Source organism: Puma concolor, chromosome D1, assembly GCF_028749965.1.
Source record: "Puma concolor isolate L17-30 chromosome D1, mPumCon1.1.hap2, whole genome shotgun sequence".
Lineage (NCBI taxonomy): Eukaryota > Metazoa > Chordata > Mammalia > Carnivora > Felidae > Puma > Puma concolor.
This window is the reverse complement of record NC_141676.1, coordinates 26,054,087-26,076,038: the sequence shown is the minus strand read 5'-3', so window position 1 is coordinate 26,076,038 and position 21,952 is coordinate 26,054,087. Positions and strand designations below refer to the sequence as shown.

General features: G+C 47.8%; 1 protein-coding gene and 1 non-coding gene across 4 annotated transcripts in view; both read left to right on the top strand.

The window, feature by feature from the left end:
• Positions 1–21,952, top strand: part of LDLRAD3 (low density lipoprotein receptor class A domain containing 3) — a 242,038-nt gene that overhangs the window by 27,944 nt on the left and 192,142 nt on the right. Inside the window, exon 1 of one of the 3 annotated variants that reach the window (XM_086677673.1) lies at positions 18,945–19,053. The exons of the other annotated variants lie outside the window; for them this stretch is intronic. The gene's annotated coding sequence lies outside the window, so the exon portion shown is untranslated. Of the gene's footprint in view, positions 1–18,944; positions 19,054–21,952 lie in introns of those variants that run through there. 3 annotated transcript variants of the gene reach the window in all.
• Positions 7,201–7,286, top strand: TRNAR-CCG (transfer RNA arginine (anticodon CCG)). Its single transcript has one exon. It is a non-coding gene; the product is annotated as a tRNA-Arg (tRNA).

Here is a 21,952-nt window from a genome sequence, read left to right as displayed (position 1 = left end):
GAATTCCAGCCTGCAGGAAGGAGGAAGGCCCTAAGTGGAATGAGCTCCTTCTTGCAGCACCTGGGTGGCTCAGTTGGTTAAGTGTCCGGCTCTTGGTTTCAGCTCAGGTCATGATCTCACGGGTTTGTGAGTTCGAGCTCCATGTCGGGCTCTGTGCTGACAGGGTGGAGCCCGCTTGGGATTCTCTCTCCCTCCCTCTCTCTGTCCCTCCCCTGCTTGTGCGTGCTCCCTTAAAATGAATAAATAAACTTAAAAAAAAAAGAATGAGCTTCTTCTTCTCAAAGGCCCTTCCTGTAAGTCACATACAGGACTTCTGTCTATATCCCATGGGCCAGCGTGTAGTCACATAGCCACCTTCTGCTACAAACGAGAGTAAGCACTGTGCTGAGGTCACATTGGGAGCCTTCTTAGTGATTATGGGAGGAGAAAACACATCACGGGGTATATATGGGAGTTCATCACGAAGGGAAAGAGACCAAGGACTGGAGTTTTACTTCTGAAAACTTGTTTTAGGACAAGAAAGGGTACAGGGGTAGATGGCTTCACTGGGCTAGTACGTTACAGGAAACATGCCTCATCCTCCCAAGCAGCTCTGAAAGAAGAATCACAGGTATCCTGGAGAGGCCAGGTAGGGAGAGCTCCTACGTGACCCCTTAGGGTGCATGTTTCGGGAAAACCAGCAGTGGTATCAAGCCAGGAGCCCCGCCCGTCCCTCCGCGTCCACAGTGGCCACTCTGTGCTGTGGATGCCAGTTTGCAGGGCTGCAGCCTCTCATGTGGGCAGCTCCATGGAACGTGTTCCAGAGCGAGGTCTGTTTCTTGATTCGTGATGGCTGACTACCCCAGATGCGCCAGGGTGATGCAGGGGATGCTGGCCCCTTTAAAAAAGCTAGGCGCTCATTTACATTTTTGGGAGGAAGGGAAATGGCCGTGAGGCACGTCCCCCAGTCCATCAAAGGCAAAGATCCAAACTGTAGCCCTCTGTGAACTGGATCCTGCCTGTCCCCAGCCTCATCGTCCCTGGAGGTTTGCATACCTGCAGTGCAGAGCTCCTCCACCCAGCCCTTGTCCAGGGCCGGGGCGGTCCAAGGCAGAGCAGCCTCATCCTTTGTGTCTGTAACAGTCACGTGATGTGTGGCCCGGACTGATGCCCGTTGAACATTTTCTTGCTTCCGTCGGCTCTTCTTGGCGAACTAAGCTCCTTGGTTCAGTTGGGGCTGCTTCTCACACATCTTTGGGTCCCCAGCACTGCTGTGCTTGGCACCTGTGGCCGGACCCAGTGCCCTAGACTTGAGGGTCCCTCTGCGTGTCAGTCCTGGCAGGGTTTGCCATGTTTTCACAGCCTCATGGTCTTCACCTACGCGGAAGGTACCTGGAGCGAATTACTAAGCGGGCAAAGACTGTAAAAGGGTAAATTGATCACTTGCTGAGCCCGCGAGAGTCAGCTCATCGAAACATTTAAATTTTAAACACCCACACTCAGAACTATTTCTCTAGCCGTCCAAGTGCCTCGGGTTAGGGAGAGAGAGGAGTTCTTTTAGTTTAGATGCTGCTTTTGCGTCAAGCGGTTTAGTATTGAAGCACTTTTTCTTTATCCATTCGTCCGTTGATGGACACTGAGGTTGCCCCCGTGTCTCAGCCATTGTGAACAAAGCTGCAGTGAACACGGGGGTGCAGATATCTTTTTAAGTTACACGAGCGTTGGAATGGTGAGTCTCCAAGCTTCTGGTCCATTTGTTTTAGGCAGTTGTTGTTCTTTTGCCTCTTCTGACGGCCCTGGGATAAGCAAAGTTATGTTGAGTTGGGTTAGCTCAGGTTTTTCCTAGGTGCCGTGCATGAAAGAGAATTTATAAGCTATACTGGGCCTTGTAGCTCTTGCAGAGAAATAGGGAGTTGATGTGATACCTGGGACGAGGTTCTTGAGTCAGCGGCTCTCCCCTGGGGAGGGATCTCCTGGTCTCTTGATTCCAGCCTGTCTTGCATCAGTTTTGCTGGGTCTGTCCTTGTCTTCTTCCTTCTTATTTTATTTTTTTAAATGTTTATTTATTTTCGAGAGAGAGAGTGAGCGAGCGTGAGTGAGGGGGGGAGGGGTAGAGAGAGCGGGAGAGCATCCGAAGCAGGCTCTGAGCTGACAGCAGAGAGCCCCGCTGCAGGGCTCGAACTCACAAACCATGAGATCATGACTTGAGCTGAAGTCAGATGCTTAACAGACTGAGCCCTCCGGGCGCCCCTCTTGTCCCTTCTTGTTAGCTAGCTGTATATTGATGTGGAGCTTTATCAAGACTGTTACGGAAAGGTCCTATATCGTGGGGGACGACCCGATCAGGTGGAGGCCTGCGCTGGCTGTGAAAGAATTCACCCGAGGCAGAACAAAGGGGTTAGAAGTTTATTGAATACACTCACTGCACAGGAACAGCAGGCAGGACAGCAAAGGAGAGACTGTCTTCCAGGAGACAGTGGTGGGGGGCTGTAGTTACGGGGGAAGGTGAGGAGGTATGGGAACATATGGAATTTTCCTTTTTTCCGTGTTGCATCTGGGTGTAAGTAGCCCATTGGTCAGCAAGGGCTTATGGATATTTTGAGGTGGGTCACCTGATGGGCCTGTTTGTATTCAGCCCAGGGGTCACTGGGGGCCCTTCTACCTTACCCTGGTTTCCACTGTTCAATTAGTTGAGCATATCCCTTCTCTAGGAGTGGCTATGCTGGCTTTAAATACTGTTGTCTTTAAAATAACAAGGTGATCGAGATTTTTTTTTTTTTTTTTTAATACGGAGCCTCTTAATTGAGCCTTAATTTCCACGGAAGTATTTTTTTTTTTTAATTTTTTTTTCAACGTTTATTTATTTTTGGGACAGAGAGAGACAGAGCATGAACGGGGGAGGGGCAGAGAGAGAGAGAGACACAGAATCGGAAACAGGCTCCAGGCTCTGAGCCATCAGCCCAGAGCCTGACGCGGGGCTCGAACTCACGGACCGCGAGATCGTGACCTGGCTGAAGTCGGACACTTAACCGACTGCGCCACCCAGGCGCCCCTCCACGGAAGTATTTTTATAAGATTTATAACCGTGTTTAGTTGCTTTGTAATGGTTGCTATGTCAGTTTGCATAATGCTGATTATCTAGGCAGTCCAAAGTCATTTATGGCTATGTCTTCATTACCAGGTAGTAGATATTCTCCCCATTCCGTTGCTGGGGAAATTGAGGCTTCTTATAGAGAAATATTGGACCCATAGAAAGTCAAACCGCAGAGGGAATTACCACCAGGGCTCCCTGGCATTTGTCTTACCTTTTCGCCATTGACTTTATCTGGATGGGCAAGGTCGTGCTGGGAACTAATCTACTGGTGATTAGTTGGTTTGAGTTACTCCTTTTAGAAATGGGATCACTGTTTCTCTTTACGTATATGACATGGAAATTCTCATTCACCTAGCTCCCCCACCGTGAAGGTTAATGAAAAAATGTGAGGTTTGTTAAGCAGTTTGGGAGAATGACAGCATGAGGAATGTTATGTTTTTAATGGTAAACTTGGGCCCTTCCACTGGGCCTCACGGAGGCGGTTTCCAGCTTCCCAAGTGTGGATGACACAGGGCTGATAAATCCCAGTCTACTTCCGTTCTGTCTAACCCAGCCAAGGACTTCTTGCCGAATATTCTCCCACAAACCAGATGTTTTGACATAGCTTGTTACCAAACTGCAATTATTAAATAATAATCTGTATTGTTAAATCATTAATGAAAGACTTTATATCTGTGAGAGATTCCTTCGGAAGGATGTAGTTATTGTTACCACACTAATGTGTTTGAACAGAGACATTTGATGTGCCGAGCGCTGGGCATTTAGGCAAGTGGACGCGTTTGGTTGGCCCCTTTGAACTAGCCCTGGGAATCTTTGATGTTCTCAACCACCGGGGACCTCAGTTTGGAAGCTGTTGATGGAGACCCTGGGGCCACTGCTGACCCCAGGGGAGTCCATTATCATTCAGGTTCTGGTTTTCATATTGGTTGGGAAATTTCATATAAAAAAAAAATCTAGAAAATCATTCTCTTGGGGTTCTCATCGTCTACTTAGAGCTATGACTGGTTCTTTCCCCCAAGGTCAGAGTCATGAGGTCACATGGTGGGGAAATACAGGCATCAACGGGAAGGTGGAGTCAAAGGGGGGGAGAGTGACAGCTCTGGAAGCAGAGTGATTTGGGACCAGACCCAGGCTGTTTCTCAGCAGTGTCACTTTAACCTCTCTGATCTCAAGTTTCTTCACCTGCAAAATGGAGGCAATAACCACCTCAGTGGATTATTGTGAGGACTAAATGTGGTAACATTTATAAAAAAGGGCTGTCCTGGGCTAGTACCCAGTAGGCTCTCAATATTATTAAGAACAGAAAGTTACTCATGAAGACCTAAGATTCTTTGGCTGGTGCACCTCCTGTTGAAAGATTGGGTTTTTATATCCTCGTATTTTTCTAAGAGTGCATCTCTCTCATGTTCTTTTAGATAGTCCTAATACTGTGACCTTCACCCCGCCCCCCCCCATCCCTTGGGGAGGGGAGTCTGTTCCTGCCCTTTCCTAGAAGCCTGCAGCTTGCTAAAACCACTGTTGTCACAGACAGCCCCCTGGCAAGATGGCCTTGGAAATCCCTGAGTGCGGGGCGTCCCCCACCGAGTTGGCATTGCCCTAGCTTCACCCGTGAGCAGGACTCAGCAGTAGCCCTGCTACCCAGGCTGGGATCATGGTGTGTGTGGGGGGGGGGTATTCAAGGCACGTGTTGGTTGCATGTCAGAAAATCTGCATTTTCTACTCTTGGTTCTTCCATCGGAAGCTGAAGAAAGGTCCTTTTTTACTTGGCTTCTTGGCTTGTGAGTTGGAGCTCTTTGGTCCTGCCTTCGTCGGTTTTATTTCCTCAGCTGTTCTGGGTTGCAGTAACTAGTCCCATGTTTGGGGCCTCTTTTGTAAACTCTTTTAAGACCAGGACCATAACTACCCTACGTTGGACATATTGGGTTAAATAAAATGTATTATACCTGTTCCTTTTTACTTTCTGGCTACTAGAAACATTTAAATTACATATGTGGTTTGTATTGTGTTTCTTTTTTTTCAAGTTTATTTATTTATTTTGAGAGAGAGAGACAGAGTGAGCAAGCTAGCAGGGGAGGAGCAGAGAGAGAGAGAGAGAGAGAGAGAATCCCAAGCAGGCTCCGCACTGTCAGCACAGAGCCTGATGCAAGGCTCGAACTCACAAACCATGAGATCATGACCTGAGCTGAGATCAAGAATTGCACACTTAACTGACTGAGCTCCCCAGGCGCCCCTGCATTGTGTTTCTATTAGTGCTGGTTACAGCCCTCTCTCTCTGTCCATTTAGTAAACTGCATGGACCCGCCTGGGTTACATGGCTGGGTTGAGGGTTTGGGGTAGAGGTGGGCATGGGGTGCTCTGAGTGGCTAGCGTAGACCCCTGTAGTGAGGTGTAGTGAGTTAACGGTGGTCCCCCCAAAGATTCGTCTACCCCGAACCTGTGAATGTGACTTTATTTGGAGAAAGGGTCTTTGCAGTTGTAATGAAGTTGAGGATCTTGAGAGGATACCATGCTAGATTATCTGGGTGGGCCCTAAGTCTAATGACATTGTCCTTATAAGAGGAGGAGACATAGAGAAGGTCGTGTGAAGACAGGCAGAGGTTGGAGGAACGCCAGGGATTGCCAACAGCCCCCAGAAGCTAGGAAAGAGGCAGGGATGGATTCTCCTGGAGAGTCTCCAGGAGAGGCTTCCAGAAGGAAGCACCCTATCAACACCTCGATTTTGCACTCCTGTCCTCCAGGATTGTGAGGGAATGACTTCTGTTGATGTGAGCCGCCCAGCTTGTGGTCATCTGTCTCAGAGACCCTGAGAAGCTCACCCATGAGGAGGTGGCACCCCACTGTGTCTGATGGAGGCAGGGGAGGAGTTCCCTGAAGGGACCGGAAGAAACCAGCGCAAAAATGGGCTGGGCTGTTAAGCTGTCGCTGTCACAGACCCCTGCCCCAACCTATAGAATTTATTCTGGATATTAAAAGTGATGGCATATACAAAGTGCCTGCCTTAGTTTCCACAACGAAGGAAGTTTTCGTTATTACGGTGGAAGGTGCTATGCCACTCTCCTCAACCTTGACGGTGAGATGGTGGGTGATTGTACCAGTGATGCTACTTAGTGGTCTGGAGACCCTTCACGTCTAGGCATTTTGTGTGTGCCTTGTGAGGCCATCTGCCAGGTTTTTGGGTTATTTCCCCTATTTATTTTGTTGCATGGGGAAGAAGAGGAGAAGTTTGCTGATTCTGAGGGTTTTTTCCTGCTTGGTGAGAAATCTGCTGTCTTTTTGGTGCTCGCTAAATACTTGAATTGGATCACTCCATTTTGGGGCAAATGGTGTTATTCTCTAGTTTACCTAGAGATTTTGGGCTCCCACCAAAAAGTTTTAGAAAAGGCACTCTCATATTACTAATTGCAGAATAAACATTTCCAGCCCCATGTGCAGCAGACTTATTTGGCCAGTATTTATGCTGGTGGGGAAGAGAAAGAATATTTGTTGACTGTCTACAGTACCTCCGGCAGTTTTGTGCAATCATTTTAGTTAATTTCTCATGCTAGGCCTGCAAGGTAAGCGTTATTGCCCGATTGATAGATATACTCTCCGGGGGGAAGTGACCTGTCCAGGGACACGTGGTAAGTGGGAAAACTGAGAGTCCCAATCGAGCCAGTCTTGCCTTTTCTCTGAGAAAATGGTGACATGGTAGCGAAATGCATAGAACAGGTCATCTCGGCTGGTTCGGTTAGGTGGGCTTTGTTGGGGTGGGTTGTGGGTGGCGAGAAAGTCTGTGCCCTCCCTTGGAATCCTCACACTCTGGGAGACTCGGAGGCACCTCTGCATAGCTCATTTTGAAAATCATTGTTCCTTACTTGATGACTCCCTCATTCACCCTGTGTCTCTGATTCTGCGGGTCGTCCATTGTGTTTGTCCCTTCAGTTATTAACCTTTAGCATTTTGAGGTTTTCATTTTAGATGAGTCAGGCCATGTAGCGGGCCCCATGGGAGAGCATGTTTCTGCAGATTCTGTAAGTTGGCCTGCTGAGGTGGTGGAACTTTCTGGAGAATGGGGTGGTAATGCTAAAAGTCACTGGGGCCTTTTAGGGGCACCTGGGTGGCTCACTTGCTTAAGAGTCTCTTGGGGCGCCTGGGTGGCTCAGTCGGTTGGAGCATCTGACTCCGGCTCGGGTCGTGATCTCACGGTTCGTGGGTTCGAGCCCCGCGTCGGGCTCTGTGCTGACAGCTCAGAGCCTGGAGCCTCCTTCGGATTCTGTGTCTCCCTCTCTCTCTGCTCCTCCCCCACTCATGCTCTGTCTCTCTCTCAAAAAATAAACATTTAAGAAGAAAAAAAAGAGTCTCTTTTGGCTCAGGTCATGATTTCACAGTTGGTGAGATCAAGCCCCGAGTCAGGCTCTGTGCTGAAAGCTGTGGTGCCTGCTTGGGATTCTCTCTCTGCCCCTCCCCTGCTTGTGCGTGCACTCTCTCTCTCTCTCTCTCTCTCAAAGTAAATAAATTTTAAAAAGTCAGTGGGGCCTTTTAGCGCTTGGGCCCCAGTCAGGCTCTGGGTCTTGGAATTTAACCAGCTACTTTATAGTGGTATATGCTCACGCAGAGATGTATGTTAGAGAATGTGTTAGTCACGGTAGGACAGCTCTTTGCTGCAGTACGGTTTCCCCAGTAGTCCATTGGTTTAACACATAAAAGCCTGTGCTTCACTTACACAAAGACTCTGGCAGGAATCTACTCCTCATGGCGACTTTGTCCCGGGGTTTGCAGGACTTGTCAGGTGCTGGTTCTTCTGTTCTTTACCCTGAAAGTGATAGGAGTCAGTTTTGTCCACATTCTGTTGTCCCACACCAGTCATGTGGGCTGCCTGGCCTGGGAAGTGGGGGCAGTGGGGTGGTACAGACGGGCCTGGTGGTATAGACGATATAGACGGGGGTGAGTACCACTCTGTGCCACAGAGCGCACAGAGCATGCCTGTTGGTGATGGGTTCACTAACTCCGAGTAAGTGCTCAGGCCCATTTGCTTGAGAAAAAAATGAAGAGTCGGGGCTGTATTTCTGTGACTCTTTTACTGGCTCTCTTCCTCACACCTTCTCAGCACTCAGCAAACGTTGGCTGAGTTGAATGAATGAGACATTTAAAATCTGGGTCCGATGGGCAGTGCTTCTTCCCTTAGACGGAGGTTCAGGGTCCACGCTGATCCAGGATGGCCTCTTCTTCACCTGGTTACATCTGCAAAAGAACCTCTTTACAAATAGGTCCCATTCATAGTTACTGGAGGTCAGAACTTGAACATAGCTTTGTGGGGCAGGGACACACGATTCTACCCTTTACAGTAGTGTAGGTAAAGGATTAACACAATATGCACACATAGTAGGCCCTCATTAAATAATAGTTTCCATTTACTCTTCTCAAGACAGTGCTTGGGAAAACCCATATAGACCTTTGAGGTTTATAGTATCAATAAAACGAGAGCATTTTCTGTTGTTTTTGATAACGCATAGCTCTTATTTGCAATATGATGTTCTTCTAGGGCATGTATACGAGATGCCGTGCATCTCAATTACAGAATACGTTTGGCATTTGGATTTTGAGTGACTTTAGCCCAGTGCTGTCGGTTTCCTTCGGGCACTTTTGTCTTGCTTAACGATGCAAAACAGAAAATGCACACCAATGGTTCCCCAAAATGAGGACTCTCGTTATTGCTTCTTTTTTTTACCTCTGGGGCCCCAAACTGCAGAAGCTTATTTACTGCAAGGCAATGAGGGCTCTAAATCTCCCGCCTCCATATATTACATTCTGTATTACACTCAAACTTGGTGAAATTAATTGTGGCCAAGGCAAGGGAGACAGGAAAAACCTATAATGGTTTATCATATTTTGCAGGCTTTGTGAGGGCCATAAATTTAAGGCATATAGGAATTGTATTTATTCTTTAGATTTCACAAATTTGTCATGTTCCCTTTCTCTGAGGATGACAAGTTCTTTAAGACAATGGAGTCTCTGGTTTTGAAATAGAAAGAGGGGAACGATGGAGATGTTCTCGGTGTCCCAGATGACCACAGAGTCCTTGCTCTCAAGCTTCTTGAGTTTCATGCCTGTTAATAGTTAAATTATTAATGCAGGTTTGCTAGTGGAGGGAGTTGCTTTTGACCATCGCCTCTCCTCTAGTATCAGCTCTTTTATAGCTGCAGTTGTAGGAGTCAGATTTCATATGGAGCAGTTTATAAATTGAATAGCGCGTGTGTGTGTGCGTGTGTGTGTGTGTGTGTGTGTATTGGAAAGAGCCTGTAGTGGCCTCTCACTGTGTCTTGTGAGTGCCCTTGTGTCTGAAACCTTGCGATGTAGAAATTTACATCTTGGAATTCGATCCAACTTGGAGCTGGCTCAAACAAGGAAATTGACCTAATACTGAATTCTGCTGATAGTTCAGCAGCTTCTGTCAGCAAGGAAATGGCCCCTCTCCCAATCTGTTTGGACAGTGAAGTTGCATATTCCTAGGGTTGAAATTCTCTGAAATGATAGGTTGTTGAAGATTTGCCCCCAGAATCTCTGGTGGCCGCATCAATAAGAATGCAGCTTTGATTTGATGATCTTTATTTTCTTTCCTGAAGCAAAAGTCCATAGAATTGATTTAAAAAAAAAATCTTAGAATGATGTAGTTATCCCTCAGTAACTCTCTAGGCCCCTGGCATCAAACTTTTTTGATAGTAACCCAAAGAAACACATTTATGTGTGTACACAGACATTTGGACACAGATGGTTCATTGCTGTGTTATTCATGACAGCCCCAAAGTGGTAATTACACTGCTGTCATCCGTGGATGGATGGGTAAATGAATGTATTATACTCATGCCATGGAATATTATACAGCCATAAAAAGGAATGAAGTAATGATACATGTTGTATCATGACCGGATCTTGAGATCATTATACTAAGCGAAAGAAGCGAGACACAAAACACCACATGGCGTATGATTCTGTTTATATGAAGTGTCCAGAATAGGTAAATCCTTGGAGACAGAAAGTAGTTTGGTGGTAGCCCAGGCTTGAGAAGAAATGGAGAGTGAATGCTAATGGGCATGTGGATTCCTTTTGGGGTGATGAAATGTCCCCAAACCAATGTGGTTATGGTTGTGTAACTCTGAATTTACTAAAAGCCATTAAGTTGCATACTTTTAAGGTAAAAGTATGGGTAAATTGTATGGTATGTGAATTATATGTCAGTCATGCTGTTAAAAATCACATATATAGGGGCGCCTGGGTGGCTCAGTCACTTAAGTGTCTGACTTCAGCTCAGGTCATGATCTTGTGCTTTGCAGGTTCAAGTCGCATGTCAGACTTTCTGTTGTCAGCACAGAGCCAGCATCAGATCCTCTCCCCCCACCCTTCCCCTCCCCTGCTGCATCTCTCTCTCTCTCTCTCTCTCTCTCTCTCTCTCAAAAATAAACATTTTTTAAAAAAGTCACATTTACATTGCAATGTAGATCATCTATATGAAGCTCAATCAAAACCTACTCTTCTGTGTCTATTACACTCTGATCGACTCCAATCTCTTCCATTCAATTTCTTTAAAAAGTTGCTGGCTGTTTCCCACCAAATTAATTTTCCATAACCTGTACATTGATAGATTCCTCTCCATTTTACAGATGAAAAAACCGAGTCCCAGGGCTTAAGACGTGGGTGCTGGGGTACCCAGTGTATTAATGACCAAGCTGAGACTATAAGCTGAGCCTTCTGACACCCGGGCCCTCTGTGCCAGCCCAGAGGTTGGGTGTTCTTTTTTCAAAGATTAAGCAGAATTTGGGGTTAAAAAAAGGTACTGGCAATGAATAGCCTCGTTGTCAACACCTTCACGTGGAGTCTGGAGTGGTTAGGAAAGCTCAGGACGCGGAGAGGACTGATTGCATGGTTTTGCCTTGGGCACAGTATTCAGTGCGCCTACACCCCGTGGCCACAGCTTATGCGGGGGGGGGGGGGGCATCTGTTTAGGTTTCAAGCGAAGATTCTATTTTCTGAGCGTTGTAGGGTAAACACTTGAGAAGTTTCTGGCTGTTATTTAGACTCCCTGGCTTCTAGCCCTTCCGCTGCAAGTAGAATTCAAGGTAGGGATTGATAGAAAGTTGAGAAAGTACACACAAGGAATTAGGAGAAAGGGGAGCTGGTGTGTCCCTACAGCTCTTGAATCAGCCGTTTGGTGCCAGTGAATGGTCAGTGAACACAGCACAGCCTTGGCCAGAGATGCAAAGACGAGAGAATTTTCTCCGGGGAAAGGATGGGGAGGGAGGGGGAGGGCAGAGGTACCGAGAAGGGCCCGGTCACTGTAGGCGCGAACTCCATTCTCTACAGGGTTCATTTCTGAGTCTCTAGGAGCTGATTCAGACCTGCTGTCCCCTCCTGTGGCCCTTGAGAGGCCATTTCGTGGCCAGGGCTATTTTTTTTTTTTTTTTTAATAAGTTTTGCTCGACATTTGGACAGAACGCCGTACCTCCTTGGTTAATTATTTGTGTAAATACTTGCTCTTTCGTCACGGGACCGTCTCCTGGGTTAAAAAGACTCACGTGGAAATAAAGGTTTTCTTTAAATTTTTTTTAAAGTGTATTCATTTCTCACAGAGTGCGAGCGGGGGAGGGGCAGAGAGCGAGGGAGACACAGAATCCGAAGCAGGTTCCAGGCTCTGAGCTGTCAGCACAGAGCCTGACCCAGGGCTTGAACTCGCGAACCGTGAGACCATGACCTGAACTGAGGTTGGATTCTTAACCGACTGAGCCACCCAGGCACCCCAAACATCTTATTTTCATCCTCCCCTTATGAATGACATGCTGGTCAAAGGGTCCACCTCAGGAATAGAAAATCCTGTCTGCGGTGAGGGGTCCGAGCTGGAGGTGGGAGGTGGGTGGAGGGGTGGCCCGTTCTTCCACAGGGTTGGCCTCCAGCAGGGCTGTGGTTGCCCCCCTTGGTGCCTAGAAGGGAAATTCCGCCATTGGCTGGGTTTCCTGACTGCGGCCAGAGCCCCCTGTGCGTGTGGCAGTGTGGGTGGAGCTCTGGTTGACCAAGAACCTATGTCTGTCCTTGCCCGATTGAGAAAGCCAGGGGCCAGGAGCGTGACAAAGAGAATCAGAGCAGCAGATGTAAATAATACATAACAAAATAGTAATGATTAACCTTTTTTGGTGTAAAGCCTCTTTCAAACCGTGCCACCTCCTCAGCGGGAGAGGCTAAGATGCTCCCAGCTCTGGCTGGCCCGCCTCCAGGCCCGGCCCCTCCACGTGCTCCTGTGTAGCCTTGGGAATGTGGTGTCACCTCTTCCAAACCTCAGTTTCCTCATCTAGCACGCTGGGACAGTCATATGCTTGCCTGGAGGGATGACAGCCGACTGGCATAAGGTGAAACATGACAGCGCATAGCCTACAGAATGGCCCCTATTCCGTGCTCCAGAATGATGGCTATTTTAATGAGTAGGCAGCACCTTTCCTTATTCCCATTCAACAGATTGGGATGCTGAGGCACAAGTAGGTTGTACGGCTGGCTCGAGGTAGTTGGGGCCTGTCCGACCTTAGACCTCTTTTTTTTTTTAACCCATGTTGTCCTTGTGAGTCATCTGATGAATGGCTGTAGGTGTTGAGCTTAGGGAAGACACCAGGGCGGTGGGCGAGGGTCTGTGCTGCTTATTCAGATTTCTGGTCTGCCCAGAGGGAGTTGACTCTCCCAGGTGACCTCAAGGATGTGCACTGCAGTAGGGCCATCACACAGCCCGTAGGAGTGGACCTGTGTCCTTCCCTTCCCTCTTCCTCTGTTCCGGGCATTGCTGAGGCTGAGGTGTTTTCCACTGCCCTTTTGAACTGAGGGACTCAGCTGACTTCTGGTTGTGCAAATTCCTTTGTCTTCCAGTTTCAGTATGCGTGTGCCTTCTGTTCGTTTTGTCTGTCGGAGATTGTAATCTGTCGTGGCAGATAAAGGCCCTTTCCTTCCCTCCCTCCCTCTTCTTTGATGCTGGCACATTCCTCGCGGCTAATAAGTATTGGATGCTCCCAAGAAACAGAATAAACACATTTAATACTGGATTGATTCTCTGAGGCCTTCCCGCCCCGTCTCCTCTGGGCCGGAGCATACTCACTCTTTGTCAGGCTTGCGCGCTCAACTGTGCGAGGCTTAGAGCCTGTTGGGCAAGATGATTAAAAACAAAACAAAACCAAAAAAAACCCATCCTGGAATGAACCTCTGGAGACGATTATCCTGGGTTCCCTTGGAAGATATCCTGTGTGGTTCCAGGGTGGTGGAAGACGGGAGTCTCGGGTGCGTGGTTTGTTTGCTAAGGCTGCCGCGCTCTGAGTGGGGCCTCGGTCTCGTGGCTCGAGGAATCCCGCGGCCTCTGGGTGTAGTAGTAAAAGCAGTTTAAAGCAGGCTCATTACTGGACCAGTTATTGCTTTTGTTCAGAATGGCCCATCTAAGTCAGGCCCTATTAAATACAGCAATTTAACTGACACTTAGCGTCTTTAAGGAGATAAATTATCCTTTGGCCTGGTCACCTCCACTTTGAAATCTGATCATTTGGTACAGGCCCTGGGAGAGTAGTTCAGGCGGATGCGTTTGCTCACGGAAGCCACATTTCAGTCATTTGTTCAGGACACATTTACTGAGGACCTACTCTGTACCTGATACCCCTGTAAAGCCTGGCTATGTGACGTGGGTCCTGCTTTTAAGGTGCTCACGGCTTTTGTTCGGGCATGAAACATGGAGTGAGCACCTACTGTGTGCAGAGCCCCATGCCTGGCGTTGTGCAGGAGACTGAATAACGGCGGCAGGTGCGTACCGGTGGGGCCCTTACCTTTTGTGCTGAGGGCTGCCGTGGAGTCAGTTAACTGGGCACAGCCTGGAACCGAGTGTGCATTGTGAGAGAGGTGCAGCAAGTGCCGTGAGGGTGGAGGAAGGAGCCGGTCGTTCTGTGGGCTGGAGAGAGGAAAGCTTTATGGCAGAGGTGACATCTGTTGATCTTTGAAAGAGGGCCTCTCTGATGAGAGGAGCTTAAAGCAGGGCTCCTTCTCTAGGTCGTAGACTGGAGCCAGCAGCCTCCCCAGACTGAGGCTGCGCCTTTGCCCATCTCTCTTGACAACTGCATGGACGCTTCTGGGTGTTCTCGTTTGCGTGCCTCTTTGCACGCCTGCCGTGTTCTCACCCTCCCCACCCCTGCCTCCAGGCTTCAGTGCACACCATCCCAGCCCCGTCTCCCTCAGTCTCTTCCCGCTCAGCTCCCGTGTCTCGCTGACCCGCTTGTGCCCTAATCCTAAAAACCCTAAGGGAGGAATTTGGGCCGCCTGTCCATGTTTTCTGGCCACGCCCTGCATGCCGCTGGCGCCTGGCAATCCCATCTTGGATTCAGGCTTGCCTGGCTCAGGCAGCAGTAGTCAGGGTCAGGCACAAATGACTATGGTGACCGGCTCATCATGCGTCCTGGGCACGGCAACATCCAAGAAAGGTGGGTTATGTGTCCTTTGGGTCCAGCATTGTCGCCCGAGAGAAGATCTCTGCAAGTGCCTGTGGAGATGAGTGTGAGATTGTTCACTGCAGCTCTGTTGGCAGTAGTGAAACATTGGAGAAAGTCTTGTTGACCATTTATGGAGACTGAGTAAATAAATGGCGGTGCCATCACAAACTGGAGTGCTATCCAGCGACTACAATGAATAGACCAGATCTTCACATGCTGATACGGATAAATCTCTAAAGAAATTTCGAGTGGAAAAGAGGAAAGATCTATATGGTATGTGCCACTTGAGTTTATTTTAAAACTAGAAAAACTGTATGTCTGTCTACCCAAGTAGTATCTATATATCTGTATATAGTGAGTGTATGTACGTGCAAAATTATATATGCACATGCATCTATAAGTTATATATGGGTGTATATATACATATATAACATACATATGAAACGTGCACATACAATTGAGTTATGCATGTGTTGTAAAAGTAGTAAACAGAAGATACACCCCGGGATTGTAGTTACCTCTGGGATGACGGGGTGGGAGGGCCTCTCAGCCATGCATGTCACTAGTGTTTTATTCCTTAAGAAAGATGAAATATGGCAGAGTATTAGCATTTGTGAATTTGGTGCTCTGGGTACATGAGTCTACTATGTTAAAATCCCTATTCATATGTTTGAAATATTTCATATCATTAAACAGTTATGTTTACAGAACAGGCGATTGATTATGTGGGATGTCTGGGACGTAGCTTGTGAGGAGGAATGTTCTGGATGAAACACGTAGAAAGGTAGGTGGAACCTCGGTCATGCAGGCTCCGAGGCTTGCAGCCAGTGAGGTTCTGGATGTAGGAGTTGGGGAGACTTGACGTGCAGACAGTGACGTGATCGGTCTTCAGCGTGAAGAGTCGCCGTGGGGGAAAGAGCCCGGGGGCCCAGAGTTCGGATATGAAGTGGTCCAGGCAGAGTGGGTCAAGGCCAGACACAGGAAGGAAGGGGAGGATGAATCTGAGAGTCCTGAGGTGAAGCAGCAGGACCTGGTGAAGTCAGGATGTGATGACCACATTCTAGTGGAGCCCTGGCCACTCCAAGGGAGGATTGGCCGTGGAAGCGGTACAACTAGTTTAACCCGACCCCGGGGCTGAGGGTTGTAGCAGGTACTTCCTGTCAGCGGTACTTCCTGGCAGGAAAAGTGCAAGGAAAAGCAGGTGCTGGAAGAGAGCTTGGAGGAAACAATGGCTCTGAGGAGAAGGCGGCTGTCTCCCAGAGTCTGACTGGTCAGGAATGGAGTCTATAACGTTTTGTGATTTGAGCGTCATGTGGACATGTGCTCAAAATGGAAAGTACCTACTGTATCTCCCAAGTCACACCCTTGATGTCACTCACTACAGAAATGTCCTGTGGAGGAATTCTTTAAATAATAGGCTCCGTTTCTGCATTACTGTGCACTGTCTTTATCAAAAAAAAAAAAAAAAAATCTTTTAATTGAATTATTAGGTGGAAATGGTCTCTGGGGAGTCAAAGTGCCACCTGCTTTGTATGACATTTGGGTTCTGTAATGGTCTCTGTCCCCATGAAAATTGTGAAAAATATCTCAGTGGGACTTCCAAAAAAAGAAAAAAAAAGAAATAAGATTGTGGAAAATAACTTTTATTGCTATCGTTCCTGTTATTTCTTGTTGAAAATTCAGTTAACTAGAACGAAGAAAATAAAAATCATCAGTGAATCCTACTGTTCAGAAAGAAACTGGCATATCCTTCTTTACGTGTGTGTGTGCGTATGTAGTTTTTATACTTTCTGTTTCCATCTTAAATGTGCTGAAGATTTTTCTATTTATTAAAACATTTCTATTTTATTTTTTATATTTTTAACATTTATTTACTTAGAGAGAGAGAGAAAAGAGAGTGCACATGTGTGAGTGGGGGCGGGGCAGAGAGGGGGAGAGAGAATCCCACGCAGGCTCCACACTGTCAGCTCAGAGCCCGATGCAGGGCTTGATCTCACGAATGGCAAGATCATGACCTGAGCCGAAATCAAGAGTCGGATGGACGCTTAACCAACTGAGCCACCCAGGCGCCCCAAAACATTTCTATTTTAGTGTATCCTCAGTCTTCTCTACCCCAACTCTATCGTTCAGAATAATTCTTATCAGCTTCATTTCTGTGGTCTGTATTAGGAAAACAGTAGGCTTCTTCGTTATTTGCCTCCCAACTCAGGATGGTTATTCTAGCAAGAATTGATTGTTTGGAACCCCACGGTGCCCCTCTTGACTGGGCTGCCTTTCCTTGAGGGAGAATGCTTCCACAGCCCTGCCCCCAGTACTTCTAAGCCTGTTGTAATGGCTGCATTGAATTCCGTCCAATAGATGTTCCGTAATTTATTGCTCTAATTTTGGGCATTTGTGTTGTTTCCAAGTTTGTGTTTATTTTAAACATCGTCGTGGATAGCATATTTGTAGCTATTATTTGTGCACGTCTAGTCATTTCGGTAGATTAAAAACAATTCCCAGAATTTCCACATCCATTTGTGCCCCTCAGCATTGAATGGGCACAAGTAGACACAGGTGCCTTAGACCAGGTCCTACGGGCAGGGTCCCAGAGCTTCCTGCCTTGTGCGTATGTTGTCACTGTCTTCCTGTGTCATCCTTATTCATGCCGTTAACAACGAGAGTCATAGCTGGTACCGTGTTATTCTGTTAGTGCTACTGCCCGGACCAGAGAGGAGCACGTGAGGTCGTTTCACTGAGCTCCATGGATGCCCTCAGTTAGCATCATCTGCTGCTGCCCCCTCACCCCCTTTTTTAAACCTCTTGGCTCTTTGTCTTAGCACCCACCCTGGGTCACAGTGGGTCTTCCCAATCCAGACTGGGGAGGGACCCCCAGAATGCCACCTAGCTGTAGGATGGCTAAGTCTCACCTCACAGAAAGGGCCCCAGGCGTCCAGAACTGTGGCTCTAGATAAATGGCTTTCAAATGATTTTTATCTTTGCCTTTTTAGGTGGGTCAAGGGCCCCTGTGGTACACCAACCCCACTGCTTCCCACTTTTTATAGAAAAGAATTAGAGAGGGACCGCCTAAGCGATAAGGTAGTATTTATACACCCGAATCTCACGGTCATCCTACAAGTTTATTAAGGTAAGGGCAGCCATTGTGCATACGAGTGTGTCAGCTTTACTCATTAGGCTTCTGGTAGAAAGTAATCTTGCACGTGTTATTAGGTTACCATACACATTTTTGTTAGGTAAAGCCATACACATTTCCAATTACGACAAAGAATGTGCAATTTCCTGGAGTCAGGATTGAGGTCATAACCTTGAGTGCTCAGGAATTCCAGGTTTAATTAATCCACCAAATGATGATTACTAAGAGGAAATGTCCTATCAATATTAACCGCGACAAGACGGCGGTCTGGCTGTGACACGTCACTCTTGTCAAGCCCTTAAATCTTAACTTATCTGGTGGGTCCAGGCAGTGTCTCTCATTGGGGTGAGTGCGTCCTCTCTGGAAGCCAGCCACGCCGACTTCGGTCCCGCCTTCTCCGTAAGTGCACACTGCATGCGAATCTTATGGAACTTACTGGGTTGCTTTTCCCCAGCACTACCTGTGTTTTCTGAGCCTTGCTTCCCTGCTCCAGTGAAATCCCTTCAGTGAGGAGACCCATGAGCTTTTTCCAAGCAAGGTGGTGTCAGAGAGATTTCATTTTACAGTAAAAAGAGTCCTTCTTTGTCAGGCTTCTTGGAAGGAATGGGCTGTTTTCAGCACCTTTGCCTTTCTTCTGAGAAGTCACACTCCAGGGAGGGAGCCATTATCTTAGTTCAGCTCAGATCACATTGCCTTCCTTTGGACTGGAGAGCGGAGGATCCTTGATTGTAGCCCCGTGGCATTGTAGCCATCGAGAAAGAGCTCATTCTAATAAAGCAGAAGGAGAAGTGCATGCCAACAAACTTGAACAAAAACCAGCCCCCCGTGTCTACTATAGCTGTGACTTGAGAACGGCCAGCTCACTCCTCCTCCCGCTGGAAGTGTGGGCTCAGGGACCTTGTGGGCAGGCAGTACCATTTGATGTTCTTCCTCTGGCTCCAGCAGTTTGGTCCTTTTTCTCCCTGAATCACGTAGGCTGCATAGTTATCAGATTTATGGTGAATTCTCAGATGAGGATCTTAGGTTAGAGGGAAAAGTCTTCAATTTAGGAGCTATGTAGAGGGGTTAAATTTTTGGCGCTGCTACTTATGAGCTGGATGATCTTGACTTTTCCCGGCCTTGGTTTCTCATGGGTGCAGTCGAGGGAAGGGGACACCCCCCAGAGTTGTTCTGAGAATTAAGTGGAACAGCCTCCGTGAAGACCGCGAGCTCTGTGGCCAGGACGTGGGAGGCACTGAATGACTGGGTGGTGTTTTCTCCTTCTCCCCAGAGTCCCGATGAGCATCTGCGGTGGCTGTTGGGTTGAAGAGCATGAGTTGGAGGGTCACACAGTCCTGGTTCCACTACTCTCTGATTATGTCACCTTGGGCAAGGTATTTAACTTTCCAAGCCTCTGTAAAGGAAAGCCAACTTTCCCTCGTCTGTAAGTTGGCAGTAGTTCCTTCCTGCCCCGTGTGGCTGGGATCAGTGAAAATGCAGGTTTTGTGTACTCTGTTCAGTGCCCGGCACATAGGCAGTGCTCTGTTACACGGGGTGAAATCCGATGGGCTCACGCCCGCGGATCCAGACCTCACTTCTGGCTGTATCGGCCCTGTGGCACCTGATGCCTGTTCTCCTTGCAGGAAAAGCAGCCCTTGTGTTGCAAGCAGAACGAAGCCGCTGCTCTTAAATCACCACGCTGCTCAGTTTTCAGCCCTATGGGCCCCCTATTTGTGTCTTGTTTCGGGTCAGTCCATCTTCAGCTCCACACAGTGGGCTTCAGTCACTCCCTCTCAATCTGCAGGGAGAAAGTTAACAATTCCGATTCCAAGAGCTTTGGAAAAGTCTCACCTCCCCGGCAGGCATTACTTATTTATGCTTTAATCTTCGTAGATTGCTCGGAGTTGCTCTCAAGCTGTCCCGAAAGCCCCCAGTAAGCGGAAGTAGTGCATGCACCCAGAGTAATTAATGCACTTTCTACTAGAGACGGAACGTGTAATTTGCAGGAATGTGTGTCAAGACCCACCCTGCTAAATTTATACCCTGTAATTTGCAACGTTAGCTGGCACCAAATCGGCAGATTGGTGAGTCTAGCCTACCTGCTTTGCAATTATATCTGCTGGCTGGTGTTGCAGGATTGAGTAACTGGAGATCTCAATCATTTAAGTAAATTAGAACCGGCTCCTGGGACCCATCTGAGATCACCCTCAGGTACAGGAGGCTGGTTAATGATGTTTTCCTTTGTACCAGCTTGAGAGGCTCTGATGAGGGCGAGGAAGGGAAGAGTCTAAGACAAGTCTTCGGGCTTCTGTGGGTGTGGGCGGACCATAGGCCGTGGGAAGGCCTCTTCTCAGGAGCCCCCCCCCCCCCGCAACCCCCCACCCCTGCCACGCCACGGGCCTCTGGAAAAGAAAAACACAAAACTAATACAACAGAAATGGTTTTATGGTCTGTTTTATGAGCTGTATCAGCCCTAATAATCGGCTCTGGGGAGATTCTTGTTAGTTCTTAAAACTGGAAGTCACTTTGCAGCCTCTGCAGACCAGTGATTTTTGTAAAACCCTCATAAATTTTCTTTTTTGGGAAGACTTGCAGGAGAATCTTCTAGGCTGACGTGCAGGCTTCTTGTTCTGTGGGGTGCTAGGAGGAGGGCGTGAGCCGGCTGGGTTTTCCCGTGGTTATGTTTTTGTGGCCGGATGAAAGAGTCCGGCAGAAGACAAAATGAATTGTAGGCACTCAGCCCTGGTATAAAGCCCAGATCCTCAATTACTTCATGTGACCTTGGGCAGATATTTAACCTCCCTGAGCAGCCTTTCCGCATTTGTGGAATGGAGCTAATGATTCCTTTGATTAAAGCTGTTACAAATATTAGATGTTTGTAAAGGCATCTGGCACATGGAGAACACTCAATAAATGGTAATTATCATCAGTGCCATTTATATTTGGGGAGGGCATATCATTTATCAGTTGTAAAGAACGCTTGGCTACATAGGCAAGGCGGACTTGGTAGACAAATTGGGTGGAATCTTTATTCTTTCAAAAAGCCATTTGTGGATACACCCTGAGGTCTGAAAATGTGGGTTGACGCTATTTGGTGCTGTCGATGGGAGTGGGCTTGTTGCTAAAGAAAAGCCTCCCTCATCCCGATTCCAAGGCTCATCTCTGAAGAGCGTGGGATTCCCGTTCGACCTTGGGACCTCCTCAGGGCTTGAAAAGTATAAGGAGGAATGTAGAAGCTGGAGAGAGAGAGATTCTTTCCCCCAGGAGCTGGTTGAGCTCAGGAACGGGAACTTTGCACGCTCTTACTGCGAGATTGGGTTTGCACATACACGGACAATTCTGTGGGTCCCCCCACCCGGTGGGGTGAGAAATGTGGGGCGAATATGTTCCGTGTGTGCACACGCATGCATGTGGCGCTCGTGTCTGGTGGGCGTGCACGTGTGTGCCCGGGTCTGCTCCTAAACATTTATGGGCTGGTGGGCTGCAGCTGGGAAAGGCCCGGGTTTAACTGGCTCAATATTAATAAACATGTTCCAGAGCATTGAAGCCTTTGCTTCGTCTTTATAAGAAATGAATCCCTTCTCACTCATTGCGCTTCCGCGGGAGACCGTGCTGGGCGCAGAAGTACTACTTTATTTTCCTTGTAGGCTTTCCAGCTCGGACTTCTGTGTCCACCGAGGCCTTGTTTTTAAAAACATGTTTTTACAGCAGAACTACAACTATGGAGATGACAGCGGTTTCTTACCACTTTGATTATGAAAGTACTGGATGTGGTGATTTTATTTCTGTTAATCGACCATTCTCTCACCGGTCCATTTCTCTCCTCATGGGGCTGTGCCAGATACCTCCTTCCGTTGTATTTGTTTCTGCCTTCTCCAGAAGTCTGAGATCGACGCCTAAGCACACACCTCCGCTTTCCTCCTCCTTCCTGGTGCCCAGTGAAACGGATCTTGCACCGTTCTAACGCCTGTGCTTTTCCCACATGCCTTTCCACCTTTTTCTTCCTGGAACTTCCCTGGAGAGCTCATTTCTGTGTCTTGGCATCACATCCCAGGATCCACATCCCCTTTCTGCTCTGAGACCGACCTTTTAATTCAAATCAAATGTTTCCAGACTACAGTTTAAGTCCCCCGGCTTGGGAACAGTCCTGCTCAGCAAGCCCTATGATGAATTCTTTTTGCGGGATTTGGTGTGGACTTTCGTGGTCACTTGGCTGAAATGAAGGCTAAGAGAAAAGTGCAGGCAGTTTTCACTCACCTACCTGAAAAATCAGTTTCCATTAGAACAGAGATG